The sequence below is a fragment of the Dasypus novemcinctus genome, chromosome 8, assembly GCF_030445035.2.
Source record: "Dasypus novemcinctus isolate mDasNov1 chromosome 8, mDasNov1.1.hap2, whole genome shotgun sequence".
In the NCBI taxonomy this organism is placed as follows: Eukaryota; Metazoa; Chordata; class Mammalia; order Cingulata; family Dasypodidae; genus Dasypus; species Dasypus novemcinctus.
In genome coordinates this window covers 33,017,893-33,044,020 of record NC_080680.1, presented here as the reverse complement: position 1 = coordinate 33,044,020, position 26,128 = coordinate 33,017,893, and the positions used below count along the sequence as shown (strand labels likewise).

The 26,128-nt window shown below is 36.2% G+C and overlaps 1 protein-coding gene across 6 annotated transcripts in view; it reads left to right on the top strand.

Annotated features, from left to right (window-relative positions):
- PCSK5 (proprotein convertase subtilisin/kexin type 5) overlaps nucleotides 1–26,128 on the top strand; it is a 434,041-nt gene that overhangs the window by 136,234 nt on the left and 271,679 nt on the right. The window lies entirely within an intron of this gene.

The window sequence follows — 26,128 nt, the reverse complement described above, 5'->3', positions numbered from 1 at the left end:
GCTGAATAAATATAAAACATGGTTATCTAACCTCAAATTACTCTAGACCTGTCAATTGAAGTGTAAATATTCATTTTTATAAAACAATACATTCATTATTCCAGGGCTTATAATCATGATAGTGCTTTGTTCTTTCCTTTGTCAATTTTCATTTGCTCACCTCAAGGATTTGGAGACTTAGACTCTTTGGGCTCTCTAACGATTTTGATAAAGGGTCTTATTTGATGCTATGAGTTGAAATGAGGTTTGGGTAAAATTTATGCTTACCGAGTACACTATTGACATAATAATTGATAATGGCTTGAATTTAATTTTCTTATTTAAAAAACAAACACACAAATTCCTGGAGCCTCTAAAGTAGATGGAAATTGCAGTAAGAGAAAGAGATAAGTAACCTTTTTAAATAATGGATTAAGCATTTGAACAGGTTTTCCGGTCAGCTGTGTTTATTTATTTCTCTTTTAGTCTTCCTTCTCCTCTAACGTTGCCCTTAGATCCTTATATTTTCTCTTGTTTCCTTTTACCCAGAAATATGTAAAATTTAGAGCATGAAAGGACTTGAAAGGTCAGTGCTAGGAGTTTATTATTCGTATTATTGCAGAGCATTAAGGAAGGCATCCAAGAACTTTCACATCAGATTGGCCTCTGGACACTTGGGTAGGATGCGGAACAAAGAAGGCAAACTGATGAGAGAAAGAGCCTACATTTTATTTATTTTACTCCCTGTACAGTATCCAGAAGAAGAGCAGTCTGAAAAAAATAATCAAAATAAATTGGAAATGCTTTATTTTTATAATCTCAAGATACTATTTAGATAGTGGTAATTTTCCTATTCAAAGTAAATGCCTTCTAAGTTTAGGGACTAAAATTAGAATTTTGTTTTTACAAGCTAAATGAGATGTCATAATTTTGATGTTTGGCAGTTTAATTAATTGCAATCAAAACCTGTTGTTCAAGGTATTTTAGTATCATATTGTGTGTGTATATGTATCAGTTGTATGTGTGTGTTGTAATTATGAGCCTTAAAAAAAGTGCACGTGTAAAAAATATGTCCCTTAACTCAGGGCATCTTTTCTTAGTTCACAGAAAATACGTTACTAAACACAGCAAGGTGATATCATTTAAAAATGTTCTGTTTTCAGAGAAGAACCTGGGCTCCTGCCCGAGCCTTGCTGGTCATTGTTTGTGTGACCTTGGCCAAGCATTCACTTCTCAGTGCCACATCCCTTGCCACATCAGTATCTCAATGTTTAACTTAAACCACCAGCCAACACAATCTGTAGATCTAAAGAGTCAAACCTAATTGAGCTATTTGACTATACTTGAATGCAATTTAAATGAGTCCTATTAAATTAGCACATCTGCAATGGTGTCTTATTTACAGTTCACAACAACCCACCTTTAGAGAGAAATCTAGAGAAGTTAAGTAACTTGCCTAATGGCACAGAAAGATAAAGTAAGAATTTGACTCATCCATTTCCACAGAGTACCTAAATTAATCTGTGGTCAAGTACAGAAGAAATTAATTCCTTGTGTTCAACACATGCTTCAGTAAGTTTACTACCTTCACAGAACCGTAATCGCATTGCTAGAATGCTACAGCATTGTGTTCAGTAAATACTTAATAGCATGGCTCTGTCACCTGCCGGTATTTAGGGATCTGAGTATCCTGAGAGTATCGAAGGGGTTGGTCTTAAAAAGACTGCTAACCTCTTATATGTACGTGTAGCTTGGAACAAGTAACAATGGTTTATTACAGAAAATATTCTTATAAATTTTGACTCTATAATGGTATTTGTTCTATGGAAATAGTTGAAGACCACCCAAAAGAACACAGAGGCTCTTTATTCATAGCTTGCTATAGCAAGGGAGTCAGCCTCCATCACTTGCATCTGGTAGGCGCAGGACAGGAGAGGTAGGCACAGGTTAGGGAAAGCTTTATGGCTGACAAAAGGGAAGGCTTCAGGTATACTCTCACTGGAGGTTGGCATGGGGAAGCTGGAGCTTGGGTCTCTCCATTCTCAAAAAATTCCACTAGTATAAACAGGATTTTTTTTTTTTTCAATTAAAGAGTACTAGCTCATCATGATATAGGTAAAAAGCTTTTTGGAACTTTATAAAAGTGCCACATATATTATGTATGTTATTAACATTAAGGGTGATAATAAGTAATAAGATAAAATTTTAGCCTCATTCTCAGGGGGCATGTAGTTCTTATATTTCTCAATTTGGAGATATGGCCTGTCTGAGGTTGGAATCACATAAACTAAGAGACATTTTCCGAGTGTTTTTGCACTTACATGACAATACTTAGAAATTCTCTGAAAAGGTGGGCTGTAAAAGGAAGTTTCTCTATAAGAGCAAAAGACTGAGCCCAAGGAGAGGTTCTGGGAATCAGAAAACTTCCTCTCCTTCATACAAGGGTATGAAATCTTGAGAATGTTCTTTGCTTTGAAGAATTGTGGCAAATACACCTAAAAAGAGCTCCAGGGAATTGAGAAGAACAATAGGCTACTTGTGATTTTCCAGCAGATTCCTCTGAATCGCATTTCTCCACTGCTTGTTCTCATCACAAGCTGCCATCTCATGAATTTTAGAGAAGAGTGACCTTTGTTAGAAGAGTTTACCTCTTCCTATTTTTAGTTATCTATACACCATCTGCATACAATTTACATATGCTAGGAAATGCATTTGAATTTCCATGAATAGCAAATAAAATACCTCATGTGACATCCTGGGCTGAAATTAGCTGAGTGCTAAAGATTTTGTATGACCTTTTTGCTCTTGTTTGGATTTCCCTCCTTCTGAGGCTCATCCTCATAGGATCACACCCCCAACCCCCACCCCTGTCCCTTTTTTTCCTCCCCAACCTTACAGCCCTACCTATATCAGGTTGACACATATCCTTTTCTTTTTCCACTTCCTGATACCCTGATTCCCACCCCCATAGGCTTTAGCATCATGTGTTCATCATAAGGAGAAAGAAACCCACATTTATCTCTAGCAAGTGCCCCAGCGTTGCCACTGGTCCACTGCATTTTTTTTTTAAAGATTTATTTCTCTCCCGTTCCCCGCCCCTGCCCCCAGTTGTCTGCTCTCTGTGTCCATTCCCTGTGTGTTCTTCCGTGTCGGCTTGTATTCTTGTCAGCGGCACGGGGAATCTATGTTTCGTTTTGTTGTGTCAGCTCTCCATGTGTGACAGTGCGCCACACCTGGACAGGCTGCACTTTTTTTTGCCCTGGGCAGCTCTCCTTACGGGGAACACTCCTTGCACTTGGGGCTCCCTTGCGTGGCAGAGCACTCCTTGCGCGCATCAGCACTGCGCATGGACCAGCTCATCACATGGGTCAGGAGGCTCTGGATTTGAATCCTGGACCTCCCATGTGGTAGGCGGGTGCTCTATCCATTGAGCCAAATCCGCTTCCCTCACTGCATTTTATACTAGGTGACAGAAGTCGCATTGGTCAGCAATTTTAATTGTAATCTGTATTTTTAATTTTATTGGACATCATACTTTTCCTCAAAATTTGTTTTATTTCTTTCTTCCTAAAGGAACGACAATTCCCCTTAATGGTTTTTAAAGGAGTATACATACTTGATCCTGTACTCAAAACAAATATACTTGATTGTTTTTTCTGCCTCTTATCCACCCACCCTTATGCATAACATAAGGAATATTGGGGAAGATTGGGCAATGGAGCACCTGAGAAGGAAGTGGGGTTTGAATTGAAGAGACCAAAAATTGAGGGGGCAAAACTGTATTGAAATTTAATTCAGAAGGAGGCAAAAGGGATCCCCAGCGTGAGGGACAAGCTTATCTTGGTGCTGAGCAGAAGCAGCTCCCTAACAACCATGCTTTTGCCTTAGTCGTTCACACTTTGAAGCAAAGCATTCATGGAACAGTGGAAATCCCATAATTGTTCTGTTTGTGCTGATTTTCCCAATACACAAATGCCACAGCAACTGTGGCTTAATTCTTCTACAGAGTGAATGTACGGTGGAATGTGCAGACCCCTGCAGGGAGCCCTACCTGCATCGTTCTTGTGGTGGAATCATACACCACAGCACGGAGTTGTAGGAGCCAGACCAATTGTGCTTGTGTATTTGTGGGTGTCTTCATTCATATTTGTTGAAATCTTTGTAGCCCATATGCAAATGCAAAAAGGTATTTGGGTAAGCCATTGCAAATTGTGTTCTTCCTTCCATATTTTATGTTTGCATATACTGTTTTTGCAACAATTCCATCTATCTTCTCATCATTTTTCTGTGAGCTTTTGTTAGATTTCCCATTGTAAAACTTATTTCAGTTATAATGAATAATAACTCACGTATAATTTTTCCTGTGAAACAAAATACCCTTAACTTTATCATATCTATTAGGTCCTGTATTGTGGGGTTTTTTTCTCCATGTCCTTACTTTGAGAAATGTTGTTTCTTCTTGTGTTTAAAAAATAGATTTTGTTCAGCATGGTCCCTGTATCTTAAATTCATGCAGTGTTTCTCTTATAACATGTACATTAATAGCACACATGTAGATTCCCAAGACTTATATTTGGTTTGAAGCATAAAAGTGTATATGGGAGAGGGAGACCCATGTAACTGTTTGCTAGGTAAGTTGCTTAATAAAATTGAATAATCCTTTTATCTACTGGGAGAGGGTTTTGAGCAATATACCATAAAAGCATGCCTGTTCTGATACATGGACAAACACCACATGTTGTTTGTACTTGAAAAATTATTCCTATGTGACTATAATAATTTTTAAAACTCACTGCTTATTTGGTTTTCCTCTGAGCAGTTCTGTAGCTTTGAGAAGCTTGGTATATGATTTGGGGGGCTGGGGGTAGGGATGTGGGGGGGTGGGGGAAGAATTTAATCTGGGGGAAAAAAAAAACCTTGACTGTTTTTGCCTTGAGCCTCAGCAAAGTCTAAAGAGAATTTGGAAGGGTCGGGATAGGTTTTCCATGAGAGAATGGGGAAAAAGGGGCAAACTGTATGGTTCCCTTTCCTGGTATTAGTCCTTCCAAGATATTTCAGATCTCCTGATCTTCTCAGACATGGAGAACATATCCACTAAGAAAAATTAATTTATCTAGAATTTGGGATAGTAGGTGATTGTTTTGTTCCTCTAGTATCTAAATTTGTTTTTTTGTGTTTATTTTTTTTCCCCTTCTTTTTCTGTAATGTATAAAGAATTTTCTGTTTTATGCATCTTGGTGGAGAAAAAAGGCTACTCTCCAGTATGGTACCTCAGTATGCCAGATGCTACTTAATCACCCTCCCTTGCTCTCATCCAGGGTACTGGCCAGATCATTTAGAGTCTAAAAATCATTAGCACTTGTTCAGGCTAGTGAGAAAGAGGCCAGGTAAGCCTCACTTGCATGTACTCCCTCTCGCTCTCTCTCTTTCTGTTAGCAGCTCTTTACTCACCAAATAACAATGTCTTTTTCTTGATCCTTAGCCTTCACTTTGGTTCTTCAGTGGCCACTGCCCCCACATCAATGATAAATGTTCTTCCATTGCTGGAATAACAATGAGTCTATAGTGGAATATAGTAGAATAACAATAAGTCTACTCTAGTCCATCATTCATTCCCCAACCCTAAGGATTCTGGAATGGTGATGCACACACCACGTCTGATTGATGGGAGTGCTTAAATCCCATGGGGCAGATAGATGGAACTGTCTTGCTTGCAGTTGCAGACTCTCTCTGTTCCTTGGGATGGGTGTTGTCCATCATTGTCTCCTTGATAGTTGTCCTGGATGAGTCCAATGAACTGGAGAGTAGGTGTTAGAACTCTGCTGAGATTCAGGGCCCATCCATTCCTTCTTCACTTACAGTAAAAACCTGAAATTGAAGCATTTTATTAGTGCCTCTTCTTTGCAAGGGGAAAAACTAAAATTCAAGACAGGATCAAGACTTAAGAAAGTGAATCTGGCTTCCTAACTTAAGCTCTTTATCACGATACACTCTAAGTTGGATCACAGTGCTGGATATTCTTTTTTTTTTTTTTTTAACAGAGCATTCATAAGAATAGCCACTTGCAGTTCATGGAATAAGAATAGTTGGTTTCTGAGAGTTTAGTGTTTTATTTTATGGCATATAGTGTCATTTAGAAGAGACTCTGAATACTCACTATGAGCATAGCACTGTGCTTTTGTGACGTCTTAAAAATCAAACCAGTGATATTATAGTATGTAGAAACCTAACCTGATCCATCACTTACATAATAATATAATACAGCAATTAAAAACAAATCTTTTGGCAGAATGTGCTATGGAGACCAGTGGTTTTCCAAAAGTGGTTCATGGAACTGAGAATCTATTGATGGACCTCACAGATTTTACCCAGGAGCTCAGGTGGAATGGCTGTAGCTCCTTCTTTCTCAACCAAAACAACTATACTCCCCCATTCTTTAAATCAGTTTTCCATAGTGGCATTCCTCCTAGAATTACATTTGAAATGAAAAGTTCTGTTTCAAAAAATAAATAAGTAAATAATTGTAAACCATTACTATAAACAGTAGGAAGATGGGTGTAGAGGGGTTGCCTCAGGAGGTAAGAATTGTAGAGAAGGCTTCCAGAGATAGTTGTATTGCACCTAGGTCTTGGAAAATGACTGTGCAAAAGGAACATTCATTGCTGAGAGAATGTCTGTAATGACTGAAAGTGTCCTGGTATTAGTGAGAACATTGTGAGCTTTGGAGTGAAAGGCTTCTTCTCATTTGGTCATTTTTGTCTTTTCTTTTTTATAAAAAGTAAAAGCCAGACACATCTTATTTTCGCTGAGCCTCTCCTTTATCTGAAGCACAAATCTGAATGTGTTTTTCCTCAATTTTAAAACCCTTTTGACCAAGTCCAAATTCTTTAGAAATATACAAAAAATTTGTAATATGCTCACTATCATTTTAGCCTCACATACACCTCTTCCTACATTATGTTCTAGTTTTACCTAATTTCTTTCATAGCTGTGTAAAAACACCTTGCTTAGTTCATGCTGGTGACTGATGAATAGTAGGTACTCGGTAAGTGGCATATTATTATCATTCTACCATGTTTGATAGTTCTTAAATATAAGGTGGTGCCTCAGTGTGCACTAACCCAGTAGGAAGCTGATATTGTTTCAGCCCTCTCTCTGGCAGACTCATTGGCTTTCTGTCATTTCTTGAGAAAATAGCAAAAAGAAAAACCTTGAAATGCAAAACCTCCAGGTTTTATGGATGAAGAATCTAAAAGCAGTGCCAGAAATGAAAGTTTTTAATTTGTTCTTATTTTAAATTATTATGTAAAATTGCCCTAACTGACATTTTTGCTTTTCATTTCCATTTGTCTTAAAAGATTCTAAATAGCTAAAAGTTTCAACAACAGGGGAAAAAAAAAAAAAAAACACCTTTCCTTTATACTGAATACTCAATGTGATTGTTTTCCCTCTAGAATTAAGAAACACTCTCCCCTGTTTATGTACAAACTCTATTGTGGGAAGTATTAGAACACTAAAATAGTGGTGTTCCATCAAATGTTTGTGATGAACATGCATTGAAATGGCCTGTAATCCCTTCCCCCTGAGATGTATCCTATGAAAGAGTTTAGGGGTGACAGCTTCAAGTGGATTGGACTGTAGCATTAATAAGATGGAAAGCTGGAGGTTTTAAGCCCAACTAGTCTCCCAAGTTTTCCTATTGTAAAACGTTTGGCAGACCGGCTAGGAATAAAAGAGGGTAAAGAAATGCATTTTCAAAGTACTTCCATATATTAAAAAGACAAGCTTGGAAAGAAAATGTTGCAAGGTACCTGGGCCTGTGTTCATTAACATTGCCTGATTCTTATTCTTAATGACCTGAAAGAAAATTCTAAAATGATTAACCTTTATTTGGGTTTCTTTTTCCTTCAAGGTGTTATACACTGACTTTCCTTGAAATAAGGAGGTAAATCACGTGCTATAAGCTTTAAAAAATGTTTTCACTAAATAATTTTAGGAAGAAAAGGTGAAAATGGGCCATGCACGTGTAATTAGTGATCAGTAAACTTTTGAAATGATTACTTGAGGGATTTGAATTCTAGTGGAAATCAATCTCCTCTCTCTCTCTCTCTTTCTCACACACACACACACCTGTGTTATAGAGTGAGTAAATATTTTTAGGGACAATCTGTTTTAGAATGAAAGAGGACTATTTGGCTAGGAGATCAGGTGTAAATTGTGATCCCCTTGGGTAAATGAGGGTGTATAGTTGCCCTACCAAAATTTAGACAACCATGATTAATTTAATTAGACATTTATGTTTTTAATCCTTAATGTCTTTATTATTCTTATTTGTTATAAACGTTGATCTTAAAAATATAAGTCAGCCCTCTCAAATACTGTAAGTATAAAAGAGTAAACAAATCAGAAATATTTGGACCAACTTAAGGAACACCTTCAGATATAGAATTTAGCTGTTATTTTAACAACTTGAGATTTTAAAAAATTAAAAATAAGTATCATGCATGCTTTTAAAATAGCAGTGGTTGAAGTCAGACATTTTAACCTATGTTTATCTTTTACTAATATGAGAAGATTGGAATGAAGGAGACATCCTGATGTTTTTGAATTGGTGTCACAGGCTGGAAACAAAGAAGTGATGACTATGGATGTGAAAGTCTGATAGATGGCAATAATGTAGAAGTGCATAGAAATAACTTTGGACAAGTCTTTTTCTGACTTGGAGACTGAAGTGTCTCCTGAATATAAAATGGAAAAAAAATAGCTGCTTGAAGTTTGCTGTGAGAATTATAGATAATACATTCTGAATGTTCAGAATATCATAGTTTCTATTAGCCTGTATAATAACACATGGTATTAGAGCTAAGTGAGAGATTTTGGCATAAGGAATGTCTAGTAACATAGCTCCAAGTTAAATGAATCACTGTCACTTTTTGTCCTGTTATTGCTTTGGGGGCAGTTATTTCCACCCAATAATATTCAACCAGTAGAAGTGATATCTGGTTCTTGTTTTGTTCTGTTTTACTTTTGCTCTGAAATTCTCTTGGAAAGCCGAAATGGATGAGAGCTACAGAGATCATCTCTGCTTTGCAAAAATGGATTATTTCAATGATTTTTTCAATTGATTAATTGATTTTTATAAGAGAGTTTCACAAAAGGGATTATTCCTTCTAAATCTCTTCTAGAATACTGATCATGGCACATCCCTTGCCTGGAAAGCACATTTCTTTCCTTATGCATTTGCTAGGAGAATGTAGAGGATCACGATCATAAATTTCGAAAAGAGTTCTTAGGTTTACTTGACAACCCCAAGGTTTTCTTGATAAAAAGCCATAATAACTCATTTTATTTTCACATTTTATTATTCACTTTATTTATTGGGCTTGCATAGCATTTTTCCTTCAAGGAATGGCTGAAAAAATCTCACGTGAATACAATAATTTTTGTAAATATGAATCAGTGGTGAATTACTTATCCACACAGACATCTCTGTGTAGTCCTGAGATTACAGATCATGCTCTCCATCCTGATACAAGAAAAAAGTTTTAAAACAGTGACTATTTCAACATTCTTGTTCAAAAATGTGATCTACCTTGTTTTCACCAGTTGGTGACTGGTTTCCATGGAAATGGAAATGGAATAAGCATTCCTCGCTTTAGATTCTCGGCTGCCCCATGCCAACTAAGAGCTGTAAATGCCATTTGGTTAGCAGCAAGGATCCAAAAGCCTTCCATTTTAAAGTGGCAGAGGGAAAGCAAAAGAAAATGTTTGCCAAGTCATTTCTCTTTTCTCTCTTTGAAAAGAACACAGTTTTATGATGGTCTAAGCTATTGACTGACAATTATCAGACATATACAAAGTCCATCAGTGCCTCTTCTGACTAATCAGTTTAAATCTGTTTTTCCACCCTTCACAGATGTGCTTACTGTATTACAATTTAACTGTCCTGTGATTGCCTCCCTGGTTGGCTACCTGTTGTCACTGTGGTGGGCACCAAACAGGAATGTGGCCAAATTATTGGCAGGAGACGAGCTGGTGACCTCAATGATATGTGACCTGAAGGGTTAAAAAAAAAAAAAAATTTATATATGTGTGTTATATATATATATATATCCATTGATAAGGGAGCGGGGGGGGGGGGCGGGGGGCAAATTGGAAAAAATTCTCCCTTCTTAGAGAATGTTTATTCTGCCGTGGGGATTTTCCATTTCTGCTTATAACTGCTACATTCCCTGGAACTATTCCATAGGAGGGGAAATAAAGCATACTATAAATAAATGCTTTAACATAAACTGGTTAAGCATCAATACAAGGTTTTTTCTGTCTTTGGAGTCTGAAAAGTTTAATCAATCTGGTTCCTAAAATAAAGCTTAAGTAGCATTAACATGTAATGTTTCCTTTTATATTTTAAGATGTTTAGATACTATATTGGGAAGAATGAGACTTTAGTTCTTAAAAATAACCCAGTGAAATTCTGTGAAGATACTTCTCCTCTTGGGGGATGAAAAGGAGTTTCTGTAAGTCCCAATGTCTAAATTCAGTAGAAAACAAAAAACAAAACACAACCAAATAAAATGGCCTCCATGTATGTGCTGCCCTGTATTTCAAACCTATTATATAATGAAGCCTCACACCTAATCAAAGCAAGTAATGTGTCTTAACTTATTCCTAGACTTGGGAAACTACGTGAGGAGTCATGTATAATCATATTAACGCTGAACGTGCAATTCAGGGCCTGACCTATTTTCTTTTATCATCTTGTACTCATGGAGGAGTATCACTTTGATAACTTTCGGTATAAACAGCTTGTGCATTCCAGTGCCTTGAGAACAAAGCATTTATGATATTGTATTAGTTTCCTAGGGCTGCTGTAACAAAGTACCACAAACATGGTGTCTTAAAATAATAAGAATTTCTTCCCTCTCAGTTCTGGAAGCCAGAAGTCCAAAATCAATGTGTTGCCAGGGCCATGTGCTCTCTGAAGGTTCTACAGGAAGAATCCTTCATTGCCGCTTTCAGCTTCTAGGAAGTGGCCAGCATAACTCTAGTCTGCCTCTGTCTTCACATGGCTTTCTGTTTCTCTGTCTCTTCTTGTAAGAACTCCAGTCATCTTGGATCCAGTATGGTTATCCAGTATGATCTCATTTTAACTAAGTACATCTGCAAAGACCCTCTTTCTAAATAAGGTCACATTTACATGTACTAAGTATTAAAACTTTAACATATCTTTTGGGGAACACAGTTCAACTCATAACAAATGTGGAAAGGCAATTGCATAAAATACACATTGGAGTTTACGGTAACAATCTCCTTCTGGACATGCAGGACTCAGCTTGGTGACCATTTCTACTCTCTCAAGAGAGGGGCTCAATTTCATTATTTTCCTACTTGATCCACAGCCTACCCTGTTTGGAAAGGTAGTGTGGAAGGAGCTCATTATCAGGATAAATGGATGTGGGGGGAGGAGAGCATTAAAAATTAATCTATTTAAATTGAGTCCAGAGTCTTGTAATGAATGGTGAAAATGGTGCTTTGTTTTAAACAATAAAACTAAACTTGTGTAAATACATTTAGTTTTTTATTTAACAGAACACACAACTGCAGTCGGTCTTACATCAAGCAAAAATGAATCATGTAAAGTTGCCATTTTTCTGTAATAATATGAAATTTTGATTTTAGTAGGGCCATAAACAGATTCAGTTAATAAAAATATTTATGGGTTTTTCCAAGGGCCATTTGGATTCATTTTATTGACAGATCCTTCTCATTTTAAAACCACTGTCAACATCATCATCCTTGTTGATTTTTTTCTCTCCCATTTTTACTGATGTGACTTTTCTGATTCAGTTTAAACAATGGCTTTGAATGTGATTGCAACTGTTTTCAAATATTATTTTCATTGATTGTAAAAAATCCTATGTCTTTTGAAATTTCATTAGGCAGTTGATTTGCTTGATTTCTCTTTTATTGTTTGCTTGCGTTTTATGTTTACACAGAGATATAAAGTTTTGGCACTAAAAAGAAGAGGAATGCTTGAGTTGGCACTAATTTCATAAAGAGTAGGATTGTTCTGAAACCTCCATAAATATGGCACCCTGATAAATGGAACCTGTTGGATATAGCAGTAATCCACGAAGCTTCAAAATTTGTGTCAGGAAAGGTCTCAAGTTATCATTACTTTGTTCTGGTCCTGATAAGCATCCAGGCTTATCTGCGAGTATGTGCATGTATGTGTCTGCGAGTATGTGCATGTTCTTCCTTAAATTGCGTGTGTATTTATTGGTGTGGGAATTATAGGACGTGGTGTCAGAAGGTCTGGATTCAAGATCTTCTGGCTATATTACTTTGGGGGAACTCTTCACCCAGAAGAATCTAAGGTTCTTTACTTGTAAAATGGGGATAAAATTAGATACAGTGCAAGATTATTAGAGAGATCAAATGAAATTGTCAGAACCTAGGTGAAAATACCTTCGTTGATTTGATGTCTAAATAGCAACTGTTCTTAAGTATTCTTTTAAATGGAAATTATTATTTCAGTGGATATGAGCAGCATTGAATTTATCAAGTTGAATAATTTATAAAAAGAGCTTTCTATGTACATTGAAGTAGAAATAGAAAAGAGTGTCAGGGGGAAGCATGTGTTTTGTGATTCCTAATAAGAGATAAATAGCAATGACTGCATTTACCCTTCATGCTAGAGACCAGGAGTTGGCAAACTCGGACTGAGGATCAAATCCAGCCAGTGGCTTTCTGGCTAAAATGTTTTTCACATTTTCAAAGGGTTTTTTAAGCACGCACACACACACACACACACATAAATCCTGAAGTATTTATTCTTTGGCCCTTATAGTAAATGTATGCTGCACCCTGCTTATAAACTCATGCAAGTAGCATCATAATGAAACCCCATCCTTACGTTATTTCTAAATGAAATGTGATATACATGTTAAAATGTTGAATTGATAATTAGGGATTAGGATAAATTATGTGCCTTGGAGGATATCTCCTTGATGCAGACCACCTTCCAGTGTGTGAGGAAATGGCCCTGGTGACCTCTGTAAGGGGACCAAGAATAGCTATCAATAAATGGAAGAACTGGCAGCTGCATGGTGTAACTAAGCTGCTGGTGACATGATAGCTCAGTGTTTTGGCTCATTACTTGTAATCTAGAATCTCTTTCCCAGAGTGCAAGCTGTCTTGGGACCAAGCATCACCCAATTTCACATATCATGAAATGTATTCCAGAAGAAACTTGGTAACACCGAGGGGGCCCTTGGGTCAGAATCCCATGGCCACCTGTTCACTTATATTTCAGACAAATGGGATTGTGTAATAGTCACTTACTTTAGAGCCTTACTCCCTGCACAGTAAGCCTCAGTTCTTCAGAGGTGTTTGGACAATTTGTTCATGATCTGAAAACAGTCTTGAGCAAAATGAAGTTGAACATTTATAATATCACTCTTTTCTGTCAGTCAAGTAAGAGATTTTGAGTGAAACCACAATTTTTAGCCTATTTTGCTGTGTATGTACATTGAGTGGTATCTTTACCTGAATATTTTAGCAAAAGCAGACCAGAAGCAGATCTGTTAAATAGATTTACTGCTAAATTAACATGAACCTGTGAATTAATGTTTCTTATTCAGGATTTCATGGCCAGTAGAATTCATTTAAACTTTATCAGATCAGGTCTGTTTTTCTCAATATTGGATCCTTAGTGACTGATACAGTCTTTAGCACATGGTTGATGCTCAACAGATAGTTACTGAATGAATGAGCCAGAAAAGTGAATTAATTATGGGCTAGGGCATGTACTCATAATGTACCATTAAGTGAGGCTTTATAATATTATTCATAAAATGGGAGCTCACCTATATACAGGAGTACAGATAAAGTTGAAAAGTTAATATCAGGGTATATTCTAGCATCCTAGTCTCTTGCTTTTGCTAATTTAGAAATATTTGTATGATATAGAATTCATTGTGCAATGGAGAAGAGAAGATATATGGAAATAAATAGACCACAAAAAAGTCAAAATTATAATTTGATACAGGTCATTATTTCTTTCATTACTTTTATAGATCTTTCTCTGGTCTCCCAGCAGATACTCTCAGTATGTATTTTATATGTCATGCTTTACCAAGTTCTAATTATGAAATTTTCTTTTCATTATGATGATGTGAAATTACAGGAACATCAGTTCAGTGTAAGGAAGAGGAAGTTGTTTAGATTCCATACCAAGCTTTTTTCAATCACCAATCCCAAGCAAGAACTCTTGGGGTAAAATTCCTTTGTACATAAACTTTGATTATAAACACAACATTTGATAATTATTTGCATAAGTCTTACACTACCACAGCCAGTGGTCTTAAGGGGTTCAGTTGGTTTATCAAACTCATAGAACTCATTAGGCCACAACAGCCAATTAGAAGGATAGAAATAGAACATTCCAGGAGGGCAGTATCAGCTGTGCCAATTCAGTAAGAATCCTCAGCTGTCCCAGGACTATTTCCTATACCTCCCCCAATCCCTAGTGATAGCCCAGATGTGCAGTAAAGAACCATATTTAGAGGAGGAGGCATGGTGAGATTCACTTTGCCTTAGAAGCTCCACATCCGTAGGAACATTATTTCTTGCAGTAGCCTAGAAATATAGCTTGCAGGACCTTGCTAGGAAGGACAAACTCAGTTTCCACAGTTAATGCTCTCAGAAGCACAGAGCTAAGGCTTTCCACCATGTGTTTATAGTGCTGGCCACAGACGTCTCAATTCATGATAATTTACCAGCTAGGGTTCATTTTTACTTTAAGAAGGGTTGCTTTGTAGCCCAACTAACATTCCACCTTTATCAGATAACCAGGAGAACAGAGCTAGAAGGTTAAACCAATGCAGATTTTCCATTGAACAGGAGAAAAGATTTTTCTTATTCCTTTATTCAGAGTTTTCCCCCAAAGATTGGAGGCATCCTGACCTTAGATTATCCAATTTTGTATGCTTAGGAAATGCTTCGCATAGTGTTCGAATAAATATTTAGACTTGGAAGGAAGACAGGCAGGCAGGAAGAAGGAAACGAGAGGGAGGGTGGGAGAGAAAGAAAGAAGGAAGGGTGAATGGGAAGTAGGGAAGGAGGAACTAATATTGTTAACTAAAACATTTCTTAGGAAGTACCTTGTTAATTTTCATGAAAATAAAAACAGCATTCCTGACAGTGTGGAGTGCATTGCTTACTTAAAAAGAAAACATTATATTTATATTTTCTGGGATTGTAGTTACTATTTATCTCAGTAAAGCAGACAGATGTGCTATGAGAAAAATGGGTCACATTAGACCTCCAGTTCTAGGGAAGAGTTAAATCCGCAGATCCAACTCCACATCCACGTTTGTGAACCTTTAAGAGAAAACCTTTGACTCCCAGCTCACCAAGAACAGACCTAAAATGAATCAGCAGGAATGACTAATTTCTGTCTATTCACAGTCAAGGGGTAAGGGAGCAATTTCTCAGTCCTCCATTTGTGGTAGAAAATACGATCAGACTGTTCCAAAATCTCCAACTTCATAAAGTAAAACTAGTAGACCGAAGTTTCAGAAGACTAAGTAGATAGAAGTTAGAGAGCTTTTAGAACAAGGATCTAATAGACGTAGTTGGGGAAGGAATAGCATCATGGAATCACTAGCCAATACAGACCAGCGTAGACAGTCATTTCATAGAAGAAAGGAAAACTCAGCATTAAAGCAAAAAGAGGAGCCGAAAAGAATTATAAGGATGAATCTGGAGGAAGCCTGTTGTATCATCATGGTTGGAATATTTCATCAACAGGGATCTTTCACAACCTTTTGCCTTTTCCTTATTGTTGATCCCTAAGACATGGGTGGGAAGAGGGTTAGGTCAATAAGGAAGTAGTTACTGGGAAGCAGATTTGGCTGAACAGATAGAGCTTCCACCTACCACATGGGCAGTCCAGGGTTCAAACCCCGGGCCTCCTGACCTGTGTGGTGAGCTGGCCCACACCCAGTGCTGATGCACGCAAGGAGTGCCGTGCCACACAGGGGTGTCCCCGGCATAGAGGAGCCCCACACACAAGTAGTACGCCCCGTAAGGAGAGCTGCCCAGCATGAAAAAAGTACAGCCCACCCAGGAGTGGTGCCGCACACACAGAGAGCTGATGCAGCAAGATGATGCAACAAAAAAGAGACACAGATTCCCGGTGCCACTGACAAGAATATAAGCGGACACAGAAGAACACAAGGCAAATGGACACAGAGAGCAGACAACGGGGTGGTGGGGGAGATATAAAGAAATAAATAAACAAGTAAATAAATAAAATATTTTTTAAAAATAAGGAAGTGGTTACTAGTTTGGTCAGGACACATTTGCCTCTCTTAAAATTTTACTGTACTTCATTACTCCATGCAATGTTATATTTGAGAAAAGCAACAGAAGCAAGGTAAAGAACTGGGTTTTCTGATAAACCAAACTATTTATTCATTCCTTTAGACATGAACTAGCATCGTTTTTATGTTCCTTCAGTTAAAACAGTGAATAAACTATTTTCCTAGGCTGGGGTGGATAGAAGGAGAAGGAAAAAGGCCTCAAAATTCTAGATTTGGGAAGATAGAAGATGAGGCAAAATGATAGAGGTAAGAAAACATATTTAAAGAAGTATACTGACAACTTGGGTTATATTTATTTTGTTGGGCTTTAGTGTCGATATTATTTTGTGTTAAGACTGAAATATCCTTCAGGAATTACAGTCAGTCTTACAGATAGCTGGACAAGTTGTTCTGGATCTACAATGATTTTTTAAACTTTTTATTTTGAAATAATCATAAATTTACAAGAAGTTGCAACAACAGTACAGAGAGCGGTCCCCTGTGCCTGTCTCCTGGCTTCCTATAATGTAGCACCTTATGTAGTTATAGTACAATGTCAATTAATTAATACAATATATGGACCTTATCCAGATTGCACCAGTTTTTGCAGGCAGTCTTGTGTGTGTGTGTGAGATCAAATATATGTAACGGACCAAAAAAATACATTCTTAGTGTTTTTCATGCTTACCAGTCATTTACATATGATATATTTAATGGTAATTAACAGGTGGTGGCCTATTACTACTTAACACTATGAAATATAGTTTTCATTTTATTTCCTTGTCTATAGCATATTATCTTTCAGGTGTTAGAGTGGTTGACTAATACTAATTTTTGTTAATTTCTTAAAATATGTTATATCTTTTCCTGAAGGCAGAAAGGAAGATTCCCAATATCTATTGCTAACTTTAAAAGGCATCATAGCTTGAACATTCATGCTTGGAGTCTTTCAATATTAGATTATCCGAGGAACTCTAAACATAATCTTGAATTATTTTATGTATTTATTTGTTGCTTTGAACAAGCTTTCCTGAATCTGTTCCCAATACAAACAGAAGACTTAATGTTATTAAGGCCTCATGGCCTGTATATGATTGCAGTCACTTCAGAAGCTATTATCTTAACTGGCTCAGAAAAAACTAATCACCAAAAAATAGAGTGTGTGATTTCTGTTTTGCTTTTGAATTTTTTAAAATTTATTTAATTTCCTTCTATGTTTCTTTAACTTTAGTCACTTTTTACTGAATACAGGAGGTTATTTCATTTTCAGCTATTTTCCATTCTTAAGTTTTCATTTTTAAGATTCCCAGCATTTCCCCCTCCTAACTTAAGTTGAATAATTTATCAGGGCAGCTGTATAAAATACACTGTCAGATATTCTGTCATCAATAGTAATGAAGGAATTAAATCTTCTCTACTTCACAGAGCTTCAAGAAAAGTAGGGTAACAGGAAAAAAAGTCATAGAAAATCTTGGTGATTACTCATTCACCTTTAGAAGGTGAGCCTCTGCAAGACTTGCTGGAATACTGAAAGGTGTTACATAAGCACCCAAAAGACCAAATTCTAGTCCTTAACCTGCCACATTTTATGCTTTCCATCTGATTGGCTGAATTTTCTCATTTGTAAAACAAGAGAATAATATATGCTTGGTTTAATTCATAGAGTTGATTTGAGAATCAACTGAGAATATAAAATACTTTGAGAACTAGAGTGTGTTGTCAAAGCAAGGTAGCAGTAAGAGTAGTCAGAAACAGTTCAGGATGATTATCAGAGACCACGCCATTAGTTCTTGCTTGCCCTCTCCTCTCCTAAGTGGCTTTTGCAATAGAGTTAAATGGCAGGTTTTCACTCAGCTTTATACAAAATCAAAACCTGGCAAAAAGAATGGGCATGGCTGATGTGAGAAAGGTATGGTGATGGTGAGAGGGTACACAGAATCCATGAGCAGCTGAAGATGTTTGTTCCAAGAATGAAATAGAAAGTCATTCTCCCACTTGCCTTTGCTTGATTCCTATAAAAGTAATTTTGTCTTGTTCAAGCAATGCAGGGGCAGAATTTGATTCCCCTGAGAACCCACATGGTGGCCGAGTGGTGGGTGAAAGCACAGAAACTGTAAAGGACAGGTTCCTGCGTATTTTCCTGGTATCTCTGATCCAGTGCTGAACTTCCTGGTGTCTTGTGTTTAGACTGGTGGTGAAATTGATATTTCTGTCCCCACCAAGTCATATGGAAGGATGAAAGGTCACAAGGCAGTGTGACTAAAGGACAGAGAAAAAAACCAAAGGAGTGAAAGAGGCATTTACCACTTAGCAAAATATAATAAACACCATGAATTTATATGCTTTACTCGCATCACCTAACTTGTTCGTGTTCATCATATTATAGAAATGAGTTACCAGGTACTCTGTAGTCTGATTTTCTATCTTTTCCATCAGGTAACCCATGTAAAGCTCCTTGAGACCTTTAATTAGCAATGGCTTACTGTTAGGATTGTTCTTTCAGCTTTCCAACTTAGTTTCAGCTTGCAGCTTTGGCTTCTTTCCTGCATGAGGAAGAGAGTCCCGCTGGGCCAGAGAGGTGGAACATGTCCACAAATTGTGAACAAAAGGGGTAGAGTGCTTGCTTGCAAATCTCCTCTTGGATATCTTGACACCTGTTAGGCCCTTGTTGATTCAGCACTTCACATTTCAGATATTGTGCACATTAGTAAGATTGGGTTTGGGAAGTGTTGTTTTCCATGAAGGAAAAATATCATTGCCACAGGGTCAGTTAAAAAGATGTAAGAGGAAACAGGTAATGCAGTAGATAATAAAACCTGTTTGTTTGTTTTTTCTAAGCAAGAAAAAGCAGTAGAATGTAGACTGGAATGATCTTTAAATCAGGATGTTCTTCAAAAACCAAACTTGTTTATTGAGGTAAAAATTATGCAATGAAACATTTCCCACTTACTAGCGCCCTGGCAGCAATCACTATATCCTTAAGAGAATCAGAGAGGTGATTCAATAGGAAGCATTTTTAAATTCCTAGTTTGTCTACGTCTCCCTTTATTTTATTACTAGATTATGCCCAGTTTCTTTTAAGTCATTGGCATATAGATCTGTTTTTGTTTGCATAATAGACTCTTGAAGTCACAAAAAATTTGTCTTTGTAATATTGTGAATACACACAAGAGAGCTTAAAAGGTGATGACTAATTTTCCAAGGAGAAGTTGCTGCATGAGAATTGGCTAGTGAAGTTAATATTTAGGTGCATGTCTGTGAGAGCTAAATATAATGAGTATATTGTTTTCTGGATTAAAATCTATTAAAGCTCTCTCCCTAAGCTTAAAGCACCATAAATGTTCATAATCTATGGTCTCTGAAGGAAACTATATCTGAAACCCAGGCTTTTGTTTGTTTTGTGACTTTTATATTTAAATGACATCATGAATATAATTATTGCTGACCACCCTTGTTCTTTGGGAGAAAGAAAAAGATTGAATGTTGTTCACATACTTGAACTACAAACAGGTCATGATGCTATCCATTGTTCCATGGTCTGTTTTAAGTTCATCTCAAAACCCTGAGTCATACTAAGATATAAAAATAAAAAAGATGACTGGTACTTTTCTTGGGGTAATGACCATTGTCATCTGAAGAGAGTGGGCCATTTAAATATAGTTGAGCCAGCAATTAGGACCCTTGATTACAGTATGCTGCAGTATATTATTTAGCTGATACTTAAAACACATGCATGAGAGCAGAGTGAGGATTCAGCTCAGAACCTCACTTTCTCCCAAGAATGATTTTGCATGATTTTACATCCTGATGTAGAGCAATGTACAGAAATCTTTATAAGGAACATTTTTACAAGGATATAGTCACTCTGCTTTTGACTCAGCATTCACTATGCTTTAACAATCTATGTAATATATGCAGAGCTTTATTACATTTTGGAATATAGAACCATGTTGGAAGTTTTTTGGTACGATGGTAAGATAGATATTCAATTAAACCTCTTCCAATTCATCACATCTAAAGTTATGGGAAAATATTAAAGAACTTTCTAGTGCATGGTTGAGCTGGTGGTATACCAAGAGAATTTCTCAGAGACTAATAATTATGTGAAAGTTCCTATCTACAAGACATTCGTACATATATCTCAGGCATTTTCTAGGGTGAACGCCTGAATATTAACAAGTTCAGGGATGGCGGGAGAAAAGCATTGTTCCAGTGGGGTGAGAGAAAATGTCTGCATAAAAAAGAACCCCTGAGGTACCACTTAGTGCATTAAGTATAGAAAACAAAATAACCTATACAGAGAGACACTAAGGACATATTTACTTGCTCTGCCTTGGTATTAGGTGGAATGAGAAGATAAATAAATAAGTACCCTTTAAGAATTACTTACTGCACTCAAAGGATGTGCTCCTGTAATTCATATTACCTGTATGGCCCAAATTTTAAATTTCGTTGGATAGGTCCTGGTTGGGGTACCCCCGGGTACATGGTAGAAGCAAATTTAAATCTTCTTTGGATCAAGAAGCTTTCAACCCCAGCCTCAAAGGATTCACAAAGATAAAAACCCAAGCAACATGAACTCCTAAGTGAAAAAGTTACCAAATAGATAGGTGAAAAATCACCATGAAAACAAATCAACAAAAAGCACAGAATTAGATTTACATATTTTGAAATTATTAGATATAAATTAAGAATATTTTATATGTATATAAAGAAATGAATATTGAAAAATGTAATACTTAAAATGAGTAATTAAGTGAATGATTTAATTAGCAAGTTAATAATAGCTGATAGAATTTCTGAAGTAAAGAATTGAACAAGTTACACAGAAAGTCTAGAGTAAGAAAAGGATATGGGAAATTTGAAAGAGATTAAAGATTAAGATAGCGTATAAAGGCGTAATTTATGCTAATTGGGATAGAAAGGAAGAACTAGAGAGAATGAAGAAAGGGCAATTTTCAGAGATAATAGCTGGGAATTCTTCAGAATTAAGCATTAAACTACAGACTTAAGAATTCCAAGCAAGATTTTTTTTTTAATAAATCCATACATACATCTTATTAAACCTGCAGAGTTACATGAAGAGAAGATCTGAAATGCATCAGTAATTACCTAGGTGACTGATTTCACATCAGAAACAATGGACACTAGAAAATAGTGGAATGATATCTTTGAAATGCTGTTAATCTAGAATTCCATACACAGTGTAGCTATTTTTCAAGAATAACAATAATATGACATTTTTCTGAGAGGAAATAAAATGAAAGTGTAGACTACCAAAAGACTAACTAAAGGGTACATTTATTTACAGGATGTGCTTCAGAAAGAAATCAATAATTCTAGAAGGGCGATATGAGCTACAAAAAAAAAATAGTGCAAAGAATGTATTTGTAAATTTAAGCAAATATAAACAAACGGTGATTTCCTAAAGTAGTAATAGTAATGAGTAATTGCTAAGATTAAGAAAATGAAGGTAGAACTATAATCATGGGAAGCACTTTAGAAGTCAAGAGGTAGGAATAAGACAAACATTCTAGGGTCTGGGTTGTTTGAAAAAAAAGAGAAAAGGTATTGAATAACTTTTGACTTGGTAATGTTGTATATAAAATACTTACTGGGTAAACAGTAAATAATAGAATATATAATATCCAAACTAATGCAGAGAAAAAATGCTTAAATGAACACAGATTTATCAAAAAGCTCAGTCACTGTAAATCTACCTAATTGTCTAGTTAAAGAGAAAGCTAGTTAGCCTGGCTTGAAAAAAATATAATTATATTTTGTTAATAGAGACATAGCTCAGATGAACACAGAATGATGAAAGTAAAAGGAATGAAAAAGTATATATACAAGTATTAACCAGTTATCTTTAAGGCTAAAATTACTGTGGGAGCCATAGAGTGTTGCTAAATATTAATAAATACTAATAATTCCACTCTAAAAACAAAAGATAGAAATGCAAAGAAAATCAAGATACCTTCAACATAATGAACAAACTTTATATAATGGACGCATTAAAAAACAAAGAATATACATGCCTCTGAAGCACATGGAACATTTATATTTGAAAAATTTAAAGCATCTAGATAACCCATGGGCCAAAGAATAAACCAGAACTGAATTAGAAACAGAGATTTCATAGTCCAGCAGAGCTTGTATTATTTAATTAATAATAGATACTGTGAAGTATAAGACTGTGGACTCATTGAGGGACTTAGACATTTGAATAAAAATAAGTTACTACTTCGGCCAGTCTCGAAGCCAAACTCAGCATGTAAATGCAATGCCTTCCCCCCAGCGCGGGACATGACACCCGGGGATGAGCCTCCCTGGCAACGAGGGACCACTATCAACTACCAACTGATGATGCAACTGGAAAATGACCTTATACGGAAGGTTCAATGCGGATCAGCAGAATATCCATGTCTACATAAAATACCATGACTTTAAAATGCTGTTTGACCTAAAGTAAGGGGGAAATGGAAAGGAGAAATGAGTTTATATGGCTACGAGTTTCTAAAAAAGAGTCTGGAGGCTGGCAGAAGGTTTACCCTCATGCACAACTGAGCAGAGTCAGAGAGACAGATAAAGCAGATACAACCCCCAGATATTGGTTCCTTTGAGGGCTAAAGAGACCCATGGGAGTTATGGTCATGGCCGATGGGGTTAACTACCAGGGCAGATGGCCCCTCTTTGGAAATGGTGTTTATGTGTGATGAATCTGGACTCAGATGGGATCTCCCTTCATAAGACTTTCATGCTAATGTGCTGGAGGTGCAGTTAATGTTGGGGTTTAAGATATATTTAGGGGATTTGAATCTCTGGACTGACAATGTGATAGCCAGATCCTGAGCCTCAACAGACTCCAGCACCTACAATCTGATTTATTGGACTTACCACACTCAGCTAAGATGGAGTTGAAGAAGGACAACCACCACACCATGGAGCCTAGAGTGATTACAACTGAAAATGGGAGGATTGCATCCAGCATCCAGGTGGAATCTGAGCCTCCTCTTGACATAGAGGTGCAATGGACACAACCAATCCAATGTCCACATAGAAGAGGTGGCATTGGATTGGGAAAAGTGGACATAATGGACAAAGGGTATGGGGAAAGGCAGGAAGAGATGAGAGGTGGAGGCGTCTTCGGGACATGGAGCTGCCCTGGATGGTGCTTCAGAGGTAATCACCGGACATTGTAAATCCTCACAGGGCCCACTTGATGGAATAGAGGAGAGTATGGGCCATGATGTGAACCAATGTATATGAGGTGCAGAGGTGCCCAAAGATGTACTTACCAAATCCAATGGATGTGTCATGATGATGGGAACTGGTGTTGTTGGGGGGGGGAGAGGGGGGGTGGGGGGGTGGGGTTGAATGGGACCTCACATATATATTTTTAATGTAATATTATTACAAAGTCAATAAAAAATAAAAAAATTAAAAAAAAATGTTGATAATGTAATAAAATGATTTTTTAAAATAAAAAAAAAAAATAAGTTACTACTTGAAGTAATATGTATGAAAAGCCTAGTAGAAAGTCATAGTTAATAATTGCTGGCTTCAGGGAAAATTAGTAGTTGTTCAGGGTTTAAAGAATAAATTTTACTACTACTACTGCTGCTGCTACTATTAACCAAAGTAGTAATATTTTGACAATGCTCTTTAATCATTAGTTAAAAAGGTTTAATAACAATACAAGTTATTGGTGGTAGGGTGAGTTATGAGAGTCCTGTATGATGTTATATATGTTTGTTTTGTAAGTTTACAACTATTATTATACACTTATTGTTTATGTATGAGTTATATACTTCAATAAATTAATTTTAAATATAAATAAATTTTTTTTCTTTTTAAAAATTAGTAATTTTTCTGATGATTAAAGTGGTCCTACCAAATACCAGAAGGGCAAGATAATTATGAGCACATAAAAATTAAATACTTATGTAAGACAACCCACAATTGTTGTAAACAAAATTATGTTCCATATACAAACTTGGTAGCAGATATGATGGGAAAAACAGTAAGAAAATTGGGCAAAGAGTATGAAAGATTATTCATAACATAAAAAAATAGAGATAGCTAATAGATGTTTGAAAAGATGTTCAGTATCAAATGTAATTGGAAGGGAAAAAAGGAAAGCAGCAATGAGATAGCATTTTCAAGTCTGATTGACAAGGACTAAAAAGATTGAAAAACTCATAGTGTAACAGGAGTGTCATTATATATTCTTTGTTTTTCATATTGTCATTCAACTTTTCTTGCTGTGCATAGAATTATAACGTTCTATAATATTTGTCAATCTTGCAGTTTTTATAAACTTTGTTATATTACTTTTGTGTGCTGATAGTGGAAGTGTTAAATAATTTGACAACGTATTAGGAAATGTATGTACTCTTTACATCCAGTAGTTCCATTTGTAAGAATTTGTCCCATAATGTAAAAAGGTACATGTACTCAAGATTGTTCTTGTAATATTAGTAAAAACTGGGTAAATTTCCAGGAATAGAAAATTTGTTAAAGAGATTATGTTGTGTGCATATTCATACATATATATCATTAAAATATATACCATTTAAAGAGTTATATATATTATTATACCATTAAAATTATATTTACATTGAAAGATATGCCCGACATTGCTAAATGAAAAATGTAGTGTATATCTCTCTTGTGTACTGTTGCATATGTACCTGATCAGTGGTAAACAGTAACTTGTTTATATTTGTGCAGACAGTAGTCAGATCCCATGACAAGCTATGCTGTCAACTAAAAAGTACTGAAATGTAATTGGTAGCCCTGAGGTTTAGTCGGTGATTTGCTAAGCGCATGCTTTTGATAAATCCATCCCAGGCATCTTAGGTGTCTCATTTCTAAAACTGGGGAAAAGGATGGGCACTGGACCCCATTCACAGTGACAAGCACATTGCTGCCCATCCCTCTCCAGCAGCCATGGCAGATGTTGGTCACCAGTCAGCGTTCTTTCTCTGGGTTCAGTTGCACCTTTCATTCTTCTCAACACCTTGTTTTAGGGCAACATTTCTAAACAGGTTTTACTGTGCATTTGAAATTTCTTTGCTATTCCTGGAGCAGATGATTTTATAAGTCCTTTCAACTATAAGAATTCTTTGATCAAGGAATGTTATTATTATGGCAAAAAATAATAAGGAATGCCTTCCAGAATTTCTTTTTTAACTTTCTAATAGCCATATTTAAAAAAAAAAAAAAGGTGAAAAGAAATAGGTGAAATTAATTTCAATAATGTATTTTATTAAATAAAATATTTCATTATGTAACTGACATTAAATTATTATTAGGTATTTTACATTCTTTTTCTATGCAAAGTCTCTGCAATCTGATGTGTATTTTATGCTTCCAGCTTATCCGTTTTGGATGATAAAGTTCATTGACAATAATTGATCTATATGTAAATTTACAATTTAAAAAGTAGATTCACATACCTACATTTTTGTAATAAGCTTTGCAATAATTGAGTTGAGTATTAGTTTAATTTAAAATTTTTTTTAAATTTTTATTCAGATGAGGCTGCAGAGCTTTGGAGAATACAAAGAAGTATATGATTTGGTTTTAGCTTTCAAGTAGATTTTTCTGGTTGGGAAAGCAAGGTATCAGGAAGAACCATACCAAGAATATAATCCAAAACAGAATGTATTTAAGTGTTGAAGGTTTTGCTGTGTACAGGCTAAGTGCTACTTGGTAGGAAGTTCCAAGAGCACCCACAGCTTGATACATTCTTCACCACTTTGAAGTCTGAGCGGTGG